We start from the raw sequence: 14,972 nt of genomic DNA on the forward strand, positions 1-14,972 counted from the left end.
CACTGCAAAAACTGTCCTTTAGATTCCTTCAGATCCACGAACAAGATCTACGTAGAACTTACAGATGGCTCTCATTATATGGAAATAGGGAGTACATATTCGTAACTGCCAACGGACATATTGCTTTATTTTCATTTAGGGAGAGAGTGTTCTAGAGTCCTAAGAAAAAGAAAGTCCTAAAAGTCCTAAAGTCGAAAAGTCTTAAAGTTGACTGCGCTGTTAAGTTATTTTCCAACCAAAGACCGTCACGTGGCTACTTTTCTTGCGATAGCAATTATATCGGCACTCTCGACGGTTTTTGTCGTCGCCGTCATGTTCAGTATAAGTCCAAATTGATAACATCCCACCGCGCATCGTAGGTTCTACCCGTGAGTAAAAGCTCGCGAGCAGCGGCGACGATAGCGGCTGATGCAGAGATCAAACGAGCTGGCCTATCTGCGTCACTCGGAGGGCGCATGCGATAACATCCCCCCGCGTGTTAGACCTGCCGTCGATGCTGCTCAAGCAGAAACGAACGCCCCCCCCGTCTTGAATGAGCATGGAGGGATGCGAGGGGGGGGGGTGCTTGAGCAGCAACTGCGAACTTTGATCCTAAAAGCGCGTTCACGATCGCTTGCGCGCTCGCTATCTCGCAGGCATCAGCAAACGGCTCGTATACTCTTTTACGCGCGCTCTCAACGCGAAGAGACTGCGAAAAGCGCACCTCTCCCTGGAGCGGCCGTATTCTCTTACACCAACGTTTGTATAGTTACGCGAGATCGGATCCAAAACAGTTAGCTGCCAGCCTTCCTTCGTATAACATTACAATTTGTTGCCTTTGCATTCATTGCTTCGCGCTTGCGGTGAAACTGTGATCTTTTTTTCTTCAGACACGATGCGTTTACAGAAGGCCTGGGGCGTGCAACTACCACTGTTCTCTATGTGAGCGGTTTAAATCTTTAACCTTTTTTTTCAGGTCAACCGAGAGTGGTTAAATTTGTTGCTTTGTGCATGTTACCCTCGCGAGCAACGAGGGTAGACAATATTTTGCTGCCGTCCTGACATACTGGCAGACTGTCTGCGTCTGTTTGCCGCGAAGTAGGCATGTGCGAATATTCGAGCACTAGGAATGTTCGAAGGAATATTATAGTATTCGAATTCGCTTCGACACGAATTTAAGGTTCCGAAATTTCAAAGTATTCATAATGAACGAATAGGCGTATATTGGATGGCATGTAACCCACCTGTGAAGGTGGTTTCACTGCAGCCTGAAAATGCAATGCCGTGAAAGCACCTAACCAACAAAATTGCGCAATGCCGCGAAGCCCCACTTCAAGGTTAATTAACATATTACTCCGACATAGATTAATCATTTTCAGGGCTAACCAGAAATCTTTTTCGGGGGAGGGGGGGGTTCAACCATACTTTATGTATGTTCGTGCGTGTGTTTGTATGTGTGCGTGAATATATGCGCAAGCAAAATTGAAAATTTCGAGGGGGGGGGGTTGAAACCCCCAACCCTCTTCTTGGCTACGCCCCTGATCATTTTTTAAGTTTAAAAGCTTGTTATACGGGCTTATATTTTAATATGTTATATGTATAGTAACTTTATAGTGTGACGTATTTTATCGGTTATAACTTGCATCTTACTGAAATTGAAATTCTGCTACTATTTGATGCTACTAAACGCCACTAAACGTAGCGTTTAGTAGCGTAGCGCTTAGTTTAGTAGCGTTTACTTGCAGCAAAAAGAATGACAGTCGCACATGCCTCGTTCCAATTAAAAAAAAAACGCTGTGCAGGTTAGTTGGGCCTCGACAATATTTATGCTAATTTTTTTATATAATGTGTGATGCATACTATTCGAACTATTCGATTCAAAATTATTCGAGGTAATCACTGTTCGCTTCGAACCTAAATTTGCTTTTCGGACATCCCTACCGCGAAGGCTTCTGTGCGGCGTTCCACGGTGCCTAATAGACAAGGACACAAGGAACATGCGGCGCTGCTTCGTATTGGTGAAAAGCGTCCCTTTATGAAAGCCTCCTTTCGGGACTGTGGCACGGGTACAAACCGGTTTGCAGCCGGCGGCCTTACAGGGGGGAGCGGCGTAAGGAGCACTCGGTACCCTGTTTTTTCTACTAGATCCGACCCTGGAAATTTCGTGGTTGTGCAATGTCATTTCTTCCGAGCCTCGTCTTGAGAGGTTTCGTGCATGCTCGCGTTGCGACTGCAAATCTTTCTAGCCTCTCCAACGCAACATGCCTAAAAAGAAAAGACAACCTGTTCCATGACGTTATGCAAAGAACTCGTGCAATGAAAAGGCATCGATTCTCATTCAGAGCTTCTACGGATCCAGTATGCCTGCAAGAGTGGGCGTGAAACATCAAGGGAGGTCCCTCATGTGTACATAAATTTCATTTGACTGTTCGCTGATTCTTACTTTTAATTAATTATTTTTCTTTTTTATATGCACCTATCTTTTCCTTTCACTGTTTACATTCTGCGCGAAAATATCTGTCTTTGCGTCTGTTCATTTATTTTTGTTCTTGATGTAACCGCTATAATTGTCAATGAATATTTCAATCATTGTACTCAAACATTACTGCGTGAAAAAGAATGTTAATCAACTAGAACGGAAACCCCGAATTTCCTACATGTTTGTTCTCTACGCCAGCATGTGCCGTTCAGAAGAAGCTATCTGCCCGCATAGTCTCCAGAGTTTTCTTTTCTTCGTTTTACAATTTATCAGCGCCATGTGTGGCCTACACGACGAGCTTATACCGCAACAAAAAGCTTGGCTTCAACGGGAACTCCACAGAGCGCAGGCTCACACGCGCGAAAGCACGCCAGCGAGCGGCAGCGCCGTCTGCACGCTGGATCGCGCAATCTTTCCACCTGGCAGGCGCGCTCACGACACTAAGGAGACCTTCCTAGCCCGTATAGTTCTGCGTTCGTGTGATCGTCGTGCCGAGTTCTTTTGTGCGGTCGACTTTTAACGCGCTGCCTGCCTCGCATTGTGTGTATTGTGTGTTGTATTTCGTGTTTACTGACGTAAGCGCAAGTATACGCGGTACCAGGCAAATAGTCACCAGATGCCGACCGTGCGACTTCAATCTCTGCGACTGCTTTGTTCGGTGTGACCGACGGACGCGATTCATAGTTTTGAAGAACACCTTCAAATGTTTCCGCACGTCAGTGAGTAGCAGCGCCGCAATCCTTTGTCGACGACGCGTTCTGTCGCCCTGGAAAATGCTTTGACGCTCGGGGACGGCCGGTAGCTCGGCGATTCCTCGCTTGGCGCACCATTGAAACCGGCGGTCATCTAGCAGTGTACGCTGCCAGCGTATTTTTTATTGCCAGAGGTAAGTGAACGTTACGCTTCGTACATTATGAGTTATTGTTATTGTAGTACGCCTTGTCGCCGAAGAAAATCGCATAACGTGTTGGTAGTGTATGCGGTTGTAGTTGTGAGGATTCTGCTCGCGCATGACATTTGTCAAGAACGTAGTCGGTAGTGTTATAAAGTTTTGGTAATTAGCTCGCTTGCACGCACTGCTCTACGCTAATATTTGCTGAAAGGAGACAACATTTTTGTCAGGCTCACCATTGTCATGCGTTTTATGCATGTCTCTCGACAAATTACTTGGAGTAACGCCGTGAAACCGAAGCTTCAACATCCATTTCGTTCGCACGAGCTCTGAAGGAATAATCATCAGCCACCGTGTGAATCGTGAATCGGTACAGTGGGAGAAATATAGTGTATTTAGGGATGTTTTCTTTAGGCGTGCATTTTATTTGTCATTATGTAACGTGACCCTCAAAAGCGTTAGGTTAGCATTCTTGGACATTGCTTATCATCTTTCAAGCAATAGATACATAGATTTGCTAAAATGCAATTTCTGCAGCATGACATTGTATTTTGTTCAATTGGTTTGCCCCATTTTTATCCTTTATGCACGTTCACCTAATTTGACAAGCCGTACTTTCAGCTGAATTTTCAATTGCTTTTAGCACTATATGTGCGTCCGTGTATTGAAGTCCCACCTCTCATCGCATAATATAGCTTGTGAAGAACGACGCTTGTCTTGAATTAGCCATTTATCAGAGCTCTTCCTCCCTCCTCAAAGGCAAGGTGCTGCTGGCACACCTGGTTCGGCTTTTCTTAACCTTTTTTTTTTTAATGCTGAAGTTTTTTGCAAACGTAATGCAGGTAGCAAACAGCAGTGCCACACAACAAACAGTGGAGTGCTGACCATGCAGTCCAGAAGGTGGCTGAGGCAAGTATGCTATAGGAGGTGCTTATTCAGCAGAAGCATCTGTAGCCAACGTAAAGGTAATGTACAAAGTCCCCTTTAATGAAGAAGAATCTTGTTTTGAGCTAGTCATGTCGAAGGGAAACAATGAGCGCTAGATAATTGAGATGGAAATGCAGAGTAACAATGTTATGTATGCCAGCAACCAACTTAAGTTTATTCATGCAAAAGGGTTATTTCCAACTGGTTCATTTGGGCGAAGAGCCCACAGTTTCCACGAATGGGCATACCTGGTAGCCGTTGCACATCCTGTTACTGTGTTCTCGCACTCATTATTATGTGCCACTTACTCTTGTGACGTTCCACCAAGGGGAAATTACTTCACATAAACAGCAGCGAGAAGGCTCTTGCTAGCCAGTTCAATTAAGACAGCGTTACCGTAGCTTTTAGTTCCAGTAAACCAGCTAAGCTGTATAGAAGAGCGTACTCCATGTTTGTGACCATGGACAGTGCATTTTGCCTGGGAACATGGCTTAGTTTTGCAAAGGAAAATGTTGCCTTTCTGTAAAACGTGGTACTGGGAAATGGCATTGTGCCAAAAATATTAAGGTTTATGACTTCTTGCAGCATGCATTGTTGTACAGGGATGTTAGCGTTTTCATAAATGCATGCATGCCGGTGCCTGAAGAATATAGCGGCCCACTTTAAAATTTATAACTTCATGATTTCAGTATCTGGGACAGACTTTACTGTATACGGTTTGTTTCTGGAAAGCTTCAACCTATCTTGCAATTCTTCAAGGCCAATACTGAATTTGCTGTGTACATTTGGCTGCACATTCTCATCACTTATGCTAAACAACAGGCTTGAGTGATGTGGAATTCTTGTCAATCAATTTTATTGATTACCTCGGACGATCTATTCTGCTTCCCACAGTTATTGGGTGCTTTGTGTGCATGTGCTATGCATGCTGGAAATGAAAACAGGGAATGCAGCTGGCAGCATCAACGAGTACAATGCCCATAGGCTATTATGAGGTGCGAAATGTTGCCACTGCTATAATTTACATTATGTGTGCATGGTACAGCTGATTGTGTAATTTAGCACTTTCCAGCTACTTACGCAGTTGGAGCAGATGTCGATCATGGTTACTGTGGTATGGCACGGCCACCAAGTTCGTGCATTCTGCATACCAGGAAACCTGACACGAAGCAACGTATTGCTGTGATGGCAGCTAAGTGAGAACGAATGAGTTTGTCTTCTCTGTACATTTGTCAATACCATTACACAGGCTTGTTAAGTGCATTCAAGCGGCTTTAGCAATGCACTTGCAGCTACAGAGCCAGCTAAGGCAGCCAATTTCATCATCAGAGTTCACTCTTCAAATCCCACTTTCCATAAAGGGCATTGTTTTGCGATAGCTTAAGGTCAAAACTTGCTCAATTAAACACTTCTTGGTGTCTGACATTACATGAATTATGATAATTGTTATATCTCATGTGAAATTATGCCATTGTTTTTTTTTTCATATTCTTACTTTGCATACACACTTTACGACTGCACCCTCCCCAACCGAATCTTTACTAGTGCTACATTCTGTTATGGGTGAAAACAATTATTGAACTAAAACCAGGCAAGGAAAGCAGTATGATGCCCTGTAATGTAGGAGGATGCCGCTATTGCAGTGTTTAGTCTAGAGCTGAATTTAATGAGAAAGGGCAGCAATGTAGGTCATCTGTCGATATTTGCAGACCATAATTGTGTTGTGGTCATTTTGTTATCGCAGGAAGCATCTTCAAAAAGCACTGCTACAAGGATGTGAGCAGCAGTTTCCCTTCAACGAACGGGTCAAATTCATGGAAGCCACGTGCCTGCTGCTTCTGGCCTACACAAACATGCAGCCACCATAGTAAAGTTCTTGCAAAGGTGTGAGACATCCCTATGCTGCATCGATTGAGCATGTTAATTGCCTGTTTTTTATAGCTTATAGTAATATGTCTACAAGTGTACTTCCTTCTAGTTTATATTTACATTCTCTTAGAGGGCCAGTCAGCAGGCTCCGACTTTTTTTTACGCCTCCCAAACAAGCTCGCTAATTCGTACAGAGGGCCGCAGGAATCACATTGTGCGAATGTCAGACACTCCACTTCTAAAAACAATAACCGCACCTCCTCTTCAGCGCTTGACCAGTCCTCTTTGCTAGCAAAGTGGTGTAATGTTGCCTATGAGCAACATTAAGTAACGCTGACTGTTGAATAGTCCTCTGCAATACGAAACGGCATTTTGGCTTTGTGATGATGCAGTATCTGTGGTTGTCACAAGTGTTGCGAATTGGTTTATCTCGCCAGTGCTGTGACGGTGCTTCCTCACCGCATCGCTCTGGCACAGTGCACCACCGAGGAAGCCCCTCTTCAGGATGATCAGGCTGAGCGAGAAACTGAAACCCAGCTGGAATGTTGTTCTATCCCCTGTGGCTTCATTATTACACCACTTAAATCAAAAAATTCATGTGACAACATGTTCACGTTGTACAAGCGTGCAGTTGTCACAAATTTTAGACTCCGGGGTTGTTTAGGGGCCCTTTAGCCTTAAATTACGAATGGTAAATTCACACGTCACGTGGTTTTCTTGCTTTATTTTTTTGCAATGCTGATTTTTAAAATAGCATGTCAGCTTCTGTGAGTGGTAATTTATACATTTATCATACAAAACATCCTGCTATATTCAACAAGTGTTATTATAGATTTTTCATGGCACCAGAGCCACCTGCTTTTTGCCGTGTGGCAGCTACATGGAAGTTCATTGCTATACTGCTTTGTTTAACTGATATCTTTTCAATCAATGCGTTTCACAGTCCAGGGTGTTTGGTGTATTTGCATCTTGATGTGTTTAATATCATACAAGTGATGGATTTTTTTCTGTCTTCTAGTGTTTACTTTGCAGCTATTTAACTGTTGGTTTTCAGGGGCATATCTAGACAGGAACATCAATTCTGCTAAGCTTTGGTTCGAAAAGAGATAATGAACAGGAGTTCCTTAGGTGCATGCCCTGAGCACCAGCCCTTGGATTACAGAAATATCTAAACTGCATAATGTCTGCAGCTCCTTGCTTAATTGCATGTCTTTCTCAACCTACAGCTCTTTCCATAATCCTTAACATTAACCTACATTACCAAGTGAACATCCCCGCCTGCAATACAGTGGTTATAATGGTCAGCTGCTGATCTGAACTGTGCGGGTTCGATCCTTGATGGAGTGGTTGCACTTTCGGTGGAGGGTGCAAATCCTAGAGGTTCCTGTGCTTTTATTTGACGTCTACATTGCAGAACCCCATTGTTATTATTACATCAGCAAGTGGACAGAGTGGTAATTCTAGATTGTATACATATTTAGTATAACAGACAGCTGAGCTGGTTGGTAGGTATTCATGTTAAAAAGGCAGGGCATGCAAACATGGACACAAGAGAGAAACCAAGACACCACTAACGCCAACTGGAAAGGTGGACAGTGGCACAAAATAAAGTAGACACAGAACTTATCTGTGCATGCCCAGGCATGAGGCGATACCTATCAATCTGGCACGCGCGATTAGTCTACGTAGAGTAACTGCCAAGCATGTGATTTCTTCTTTATGCTAGTTATCGACGGTTGCTCTCTTGTGCACTGCCATTATCGATATGCAGGCCTCGACAATTGGACGCATTTCTTCATTCAATGTGCTTGTACAAAACTGCATTCATCGAATTTTGCGTGCATTTACGCTCTCGACAATGTAAAGGTAGATTAGGTGATGAGCCTCCAGTTGAGTGAACTCAGCGTTTTACGTGTCTTGACTCTCTTGTGTCCCTTGTTTGCATGCCCCATCTTTTTAACATGTATTCATATAGTGAGTAATAGAAATAGGTTATCTAGTGAGTTATTTGGAAAGTAAGTTTAGGGCGAACACCAATATAGCAGTGTAAATTAAATTTAAGCGATGAATGCATCGGGCTGGATTAGGAAACGATATAATGGCGAAATATAGCCGCTTGCTCTTTGCTTATACTTGTTTCAGTTTCTTCTCTCGTATGCTTTGACAATGACCAGGTGTCGTGTTGGATGCTACTAATTGGTTATGAGCTATACATAGACAAAGCAGCGGCTGTTTGGATGCTTTCTAAACAGCTACCTTATGGGGAGAGGAAAGTTAATTTGGGTTATGTGAGGCATGCTAAAAAAAGTCGACTTGTTTCTGATGTTTTTGTTTTCCTGGCAGACATTCTACACGAACTTGCCCAAAGGCGGAAGGAAGGCACGCACAGATGGACGCACAGAAATCATGGGGCTGCCGTAGAAGCTGTGAATGAGCATTAACCTGTGAGTATGTGTCTTAAACAATTTGCTGAAGCCTTTTATTTTGGCTGAACATTCTTATCGATGCTTTGTATTCCCTGATTTGTAGTGCAATATTGTTACACCTTTGCTTTCACAACAAAGCTCTTTAGTCTGGTACAAGGCCCAAAAAGTTCGACCTAGATGACCAAATTGCGGCAGCCAGTTGTTTCCACAATTAATGCATTAGTGTAAAAAAACGCAATAGACGGAGCACAAGAAAAAGGAAGACACAAACAGTGCTGTGCTCGTGTGCTCAGTCTTCTGCACTGCTTTGTTTACGCTCTGTCATACCAACACACACAAGCATCCATTTTAGCTTATGTAGTAGTCCAGCTCATACACTTGGTAACGTTCTCCAACGGCAGGATTACCGGATATCTGGCTTGTGAAGTCAATCTAAAGTGCATGCCTGTTCGTGTAGACTTGTGTGCATCCACCATTGAGATGGAAATGCAGCTGTGTTTTAATATTTTAGCCAGTATAGCTCGTGAATGGAATTTGGAGCTGTGACAGCAACACTTTTATAGGGGGCGAGTTACTAAATTATTGTAGACTTGTGTGCATCCACCATTGAGATGGAAATTCAGCTGCGTTTTAATACTTTAGCCAGTATAGCTCGTGAATGGAATTTGGAGCTGTGACAGCAACACTTTTAGAGGGGGCAAGTTACTAAATTATTGTGTATTTCTCGATGTTTGCATGTTATAAAAACATAGCTGGTTAAAATTAGTCCAGATTTTACGCTGTTTCTTAACATATGACCTTCCGTACTGTTCGAAAGCATTGAACCATATGAAATGCTTTGTGCCTTTGTGTGTGTGCCGAAGGTTAGGAGTCATTATACTAGAGATAGATAAAAATAGGTCAGAGGTTAAAGTAAGTTTTTCGCAATCAACTTCTTGTGGGCAGTTATTCAGAGCAGGGTTTTGAAGTAATTTAGCAATACAAGCAGATTAGTGCTTCATTTTAGTGTCTGACAGTGCACAGTTTTATTTTAGTACCTATTTGGGTCATTTCACGCCAGTGTGCCAGGTCGTTTTTTGACCATTTCCAATATTTTGTAAAACTGGTGCTGTTATGCTTCAGTGTGGGAAGTAGTCATTCAAGTGTTATTTTCGGGGAAAGAATTGCATGACGCAGCAAAGACCTTTCAAACTTCGCATGCAGAAATGAAGCTGTGTCAGGCAAATTAATTGACACATGGTTATTGCGTCGAGCTTTTACTACAAAGCATTTGTTTCTTTAACATAGTCACCAATCTTTCATGACTTTGATAGTCGAATTTATTTTGATTTCAATTTATGCTATTTGCAGTCGTGAGGAAACATTGCAAAATGCAGCATTTTTAAGTATATTGTAAAAAAGACTGAATGTTTCATGTGAAATATATTCACAGTATGCGTTCAGTGCATATACCAAGGGTTGAAAATGTTGCTGGCAAAAAGAAGCAAAAATGTCTTCAAAATTGACACTTGGAAGAAGCAGTGTTTGAACCCATATTGTGGGCTCTCTTTCACTGTGTAGCAATCCCAGCTAAAATGTTGCCTACACATCATAGTGTGCTTTTAGACAAAGTTTTTAAGATGTAATATTATCTTCAAGCGAAAAATAATTTTTTCAAATGAAAAATAACAAGGCTGTGGGAAGTTTCTTGGAGCTTTGCCTTCACTGCACAGCACATCATTGTTCTTGCATGGTATTTCAGACAGAAGTATTGCTTAAATCTGCAACATTTAGACTTGCACTATATGAGCACAGGGGCACCCGCGTGAATCTTGTGCCAATGTGCTGTGCAGCGAAGGTCAAGGAACGAGACTCTGTGCAGGCTAGGGATTATTCACTTCAGTAAATTTTTCCTTGCTTACAGCCAAGCAGTATATATTTTTTTAAATCGAATATAAATTGCCAGCAAAGTATACCACACAATAATGTCTTGGCGACATTTCTGTTTGGAATGCTACATAGCAAAAGCTAAGCTGCAATATGGGTCAAAAGCTATTTTTTCCGACTGTTACAGTTTGGGTGGAACGTTTCTGATTATTTTGTTTTCATAGTAGTTTTATGACAAAGTGGATATCTATTTACTTATTTATTTATTACTTGACAATACTGCTGACACCAGTAAGCAGTATTGCAAAGTGGGCTACAGTGATAAGTTACACATAAAATGATCTTGCTAAGCAAAAACAGGAGCATAACATATACAAAACACGAGATAAACCAAGAACATCTATACAACCGTCTTAAGGAAAATCATAAGGTAACAGCACAAAATACAAAGGCAATGAACTTTAGAAATCAACCTTCGGTATTCCATACGAAAGAATTAGTCTTTCTCCTGATAAATGTTAACATTAGAACTTCAGCATTTTGCAGTGTTTCCTTATGGCTGAAAAAATGTAACTTGAAATGCAAATTAGTAAACTATTTTAGCCATGAAACACTGCCATCTTCAGATTAAAGAAAAATATTCTGCATTAAAACGGGAACAAACAGCGCTGGACACGGGACGAAGAAAGAACAATAGACGAGGGTGCTGTCGCCTTCGTCTACCTTTTTTTTCCGTCCCGTGCCCAGCGCTGTTTGTTCCCGTTGTAATCATGTACTAACCAGCCCAGTTAGGTGCTCTCCTGAAATATTTTGCGCTAATTGCTCAAAGAAATAACTTTGTATAAGTTATCTTGCATGACGCAGTTTCACATCTGTAGATGGATGGATGCTATGTGTGTTCCCTTTAAAGCGAAGCATTGACATGCAAGTGGCCAAGCTCAATCTTTGAATTGGCTTATTGCCTTTCCTACCTGAATTAAATTTCTTTCCTTAAAAAAACTTATAATAGGTAGCTTATTTTTCGGCATTGTACATAAAGACCCTGCAAGTTTGTTTTTGGCTGTTCTCGCTGCTTTTCCACTACCAATCCTCCATCTGTTTTTTACTGATTTCTCTTGTGGATGTGTTCATCTTTATCAAGCTTTCTCTAAGCCTAGGGCTTCATGAGAGCTAGTTCCCAACACGCACATGGGTGGACATTTTTACATTTATTTAAAAGGTGGTCCGTCATTTCCATATCTCTCTCACAACCAGTGCATGTGACGCCTACTTACTGGATCTCACTTTATGACTGCATATTCTAAGACAAGATTAACTCGCTTCAGACATTGCACTAGCTTATCATATGCTTCCCTCCTTACTTCGTCCTTATTCTTGCGATAGTTACTCAGAGCTTTTCATTTTTAGTATTTGCTATCCATTAAATCATCTCCACCTCTCTGACATTGCACCTAACGCTTATCGTGCATAAAGTTTAATGCATGCTCTCAGCATCACGAAATTTCGTCCTGGAAATTATCACTTGACTACAGGTATGATTTTTTTAGCAGCATGATCTTTTTCAACAGCAAAGGAGTTCGTTAAAAAACCACCTTTTATACTTCAAATGGGGATGACTAATTCCATACCTCGTTTATTAAAGTTAACCTCTTTCGATTTCCTTACGCTTGTTCTTTGTGTTGTGCTTGCCTTATGGTTTGCAGTCTTTATGAATCTGGTATATTTAAAGAGTTGAATAGCCGGTCACCTGCTTATCACACTGCAGCTTAAGTATTGCACCCACTATCATTGCCATAATAGCATTTGGTACAGTAGAGGTTTGTAATGAATGTAACGAGATGTACAGTTCATGAAATAATCGTTGAACAACAGATGTTGTTGGAGCTAGTGATTCAACAAGAGGACTCCTCTTTAGAGGGGCAACGAATTGCATCAAGGTTGCTGCAACAACTTAGACATATCAATTTGTTGAAACATTGGCTCCAACAACACGATTTGTTCAATGGTTTGACATTCATTCAAGCCGCCATCTTCAGCTCAACTTTTGTCGCGTTAAGATGTACAGGATATACAACTGTCCTGTTGTTTTCTGATAGAATTCAAGAGCTATTGACAGCAAGCCTTGCTTCTCAATTTAATTCTCATCCTTTACGTTTACGCTTTAATCTTTGTCATCTTCAGCCTTATTATATGTGCACTGCAGCAGTAGCCCTTCGCAGTGGTCTACAATTTGCCTCGCCTTGTGCGAGCTGATTCCATTTTACACATGCGCAATTCTTCATTTCTTCACCCACATAACTCTCGGCCTTCTCGGCAGCATTAAGTACAAAAATTGTAACTGTTAAGACTTTTGCTTCAACATCATGACAATAATTGAATAGAATTGGTAATGCACGTAAATAAATACTCTAGCAGTTAGAACGTAGTGTGTTTAACCCTGAATTCTTGTGTACTATAGCAATAAGTCTTCGTGAAATCATGCTGCTTGTTCTTCATATGATCAGAACGAGTCGAGAAATATCTGCAAAATACAGTTTCTGCTTTTTTGATTTCTGAAACAGTGATGCTAAGGGAGGCCATGTGCACATGCACCATGGCAATGTTTAAATTTGTATAAATTCTGAACATTGCTGTTGCTCTAGGTCTTTTCTTTCACTTCCTTTTCAGACGTACAGAAAGGAGCGAAGTGGAGCTGTCCATGGGCCGTGCACACAGTTTCATAAGCAGGCTTGCAACACTTTTGACAAATATGTTCCTGAATACATCTGCCAAAGTGGCATTTAAAGAAGCATGTAGTAGTGTACTTCACTGTTTATTTGGCATGAAGCAGCAGGTATGCTTCCGTCATCAGCAAGTTCACACAGTACAGTGCATCTACACATGGCATGCTACCCCCACATCTACCAGCTCGGGATGTGTAGCTTGATTGCAAAATGTTTACTTTGACTTAACACAACAATTATTAACAAAATGACATGAAAGTTTTGCCACCTATGCAGGCGACATTCTCAGTATACGCTGCCAAATATAAGCGGAGTTTGACCAGTCCATTAGTCGCACATTTCCTTGTAAACATCTCGTAGAGGGCCGCTGTTGTTGTTGCAAGCCAATGCGCCGTGATGAATGAACCATGATTCCAAGATTTTTCTTTTCCTCCGACCTTTGTACACGAGGTAGCATCGTCGAATTGATTAAGTCAAAGTTATGCCTTGTCATTCAGCAGCGTTCAACAAGCTCCGTTTTAGAACATGTTGCATGGGTAGTTTTCGCAACATCCTCTTTGTGTTCTTTAACCTTCGATTACCTTCTTCAACCCATTTTGCCTATGCAAGTTGTGTCGCAATCCCCACATTGTACTTCGTAGATGATCCCGCTCTAATCTTCGGCGGTGTTTGTGTATACCTTGTCCTAAGGACATGTGTTCACAAAGCCCAAAGACCGCACACTTGCGGATGATTAGAGCAGGGTACTCTACAGAGTACGTTGTGGGGTTCACAACACCACTTACATCGGCGAATTGGGCAGGAAAATGCCAAAGACGTTCAAAGAACACAAAGTGGGAATGTTGCTAAAGCCACCCATGGAGCGCATTTTAAGACAGCTTGTTGAATACTGCTAGACGACAGGTTATAGCTTCGACCTTAACAGTGCGACGATGCTGGCTCAGGAACGAAGGTGGAGGAAAGCTATTGGAATTATGGTTCATGCGTCATGAAGCATCTGCTTGAAACAACAACCACAGACCCATATCGAACGTGTACGTGGACGTATGTGGCTAGTGGACTGGTCGACCTCCGCTCACTTGTTGCCAGCGTATACCGAGACTGCCACCTGCATAGGTGGCAAAGCTTCTATGGGATTTTATGGTGCAGTTGCGGTACAAAACCATTATTTTGCATTAAGGCAAATGGGCTGTATTATATTGGACAGTACAGGCAGACCATTCTTTAGTATCTTAACGTAGGAGGTACATAAGAAGACCTTCTTTGAAGGAAATTGTTTTATTCTGGTCACGGAACAGTGTTCTCATTCAAACAAAGTGACGGAGTGCTTTGTTTTATCTGTGGTAACGAAAGCACTTCGTAAGAAGACTCCTTTTTAGAGAAATCGTTTAATTCGGATCGCGGAAAAGTGCTCGGCACCGCTATACCTTCAGCTTTGTCCGTGTTTAGGGGCCAGATTTTTTGCAGTGTAGGGTTATTACAATAAAGGGGTCCTAGTTAAGCAATGAACCAACGCAACCAAAAGTAAAAGGAAATGTGTCAGTCAAATTAGTCCCTCTACATGAAACATTCTTTCTCGCTTAAATATGTCGAGTATGACTCGACGTATTCAAGGCAGGTCCCGGCTTCTAGAATGACATCGCATATGAAAGTATTCGTTTTCTTGATCTAGCAGGCGCGCAAATGTGCCAAAGTGATTTACTGAACTTTTCCGACAAAAAATGTTTTTGTGAAATTTGAATTTAAGCAAATAACCAATAAGCTGAATGCCTATTGTTGTAAGCTCTCTCTGTAATATAAAATCTTGTGAA

General features: G+C 41.9%; 1 long non-coding RNA gene across 1 annotated transcript in view; it reads left to right on the top strand.

Moving 5' to 3' along the window:
• Positions 1–13,221, top strand: part of LOC125758724 (uncharacterized) — an 18,079-nt gene extending 4,858 nt beyond the window's left edge. Inside the window, exons 3-5 of the long non-coding RNA XR_007416353.1 lie at positions 6,022–6,161; positions 8,490–8,590; positions 13,106–13,221. This is a non-coding gene — a long non-coding RNA (uncharacterized LOC125758724). The remainder of the gene's footprint in view (positions 1–6,021; positions 6,162–8,489; positions 8,591–13,105) is intronic.
• The last annotated feature ends 1,751 nt before the right edge of the window (positions 13,222–14,972 follow it).

Source organism: Rhipicephalus sanguineus, chromosome 5 (assembly GCF_013339695.2).
Source record: "Rhipicephalus sanguineus isolate Rsan-2018 chromosome 5, BIME_Rsan_1.4, whole genome shotgun sequence".
NCBI lineage: Eukaryota > Metazoa > Arthropoda > Arachnida > Ixodida > Ixodidae > Rhipicephalus > Rhipicephalus sanguineus.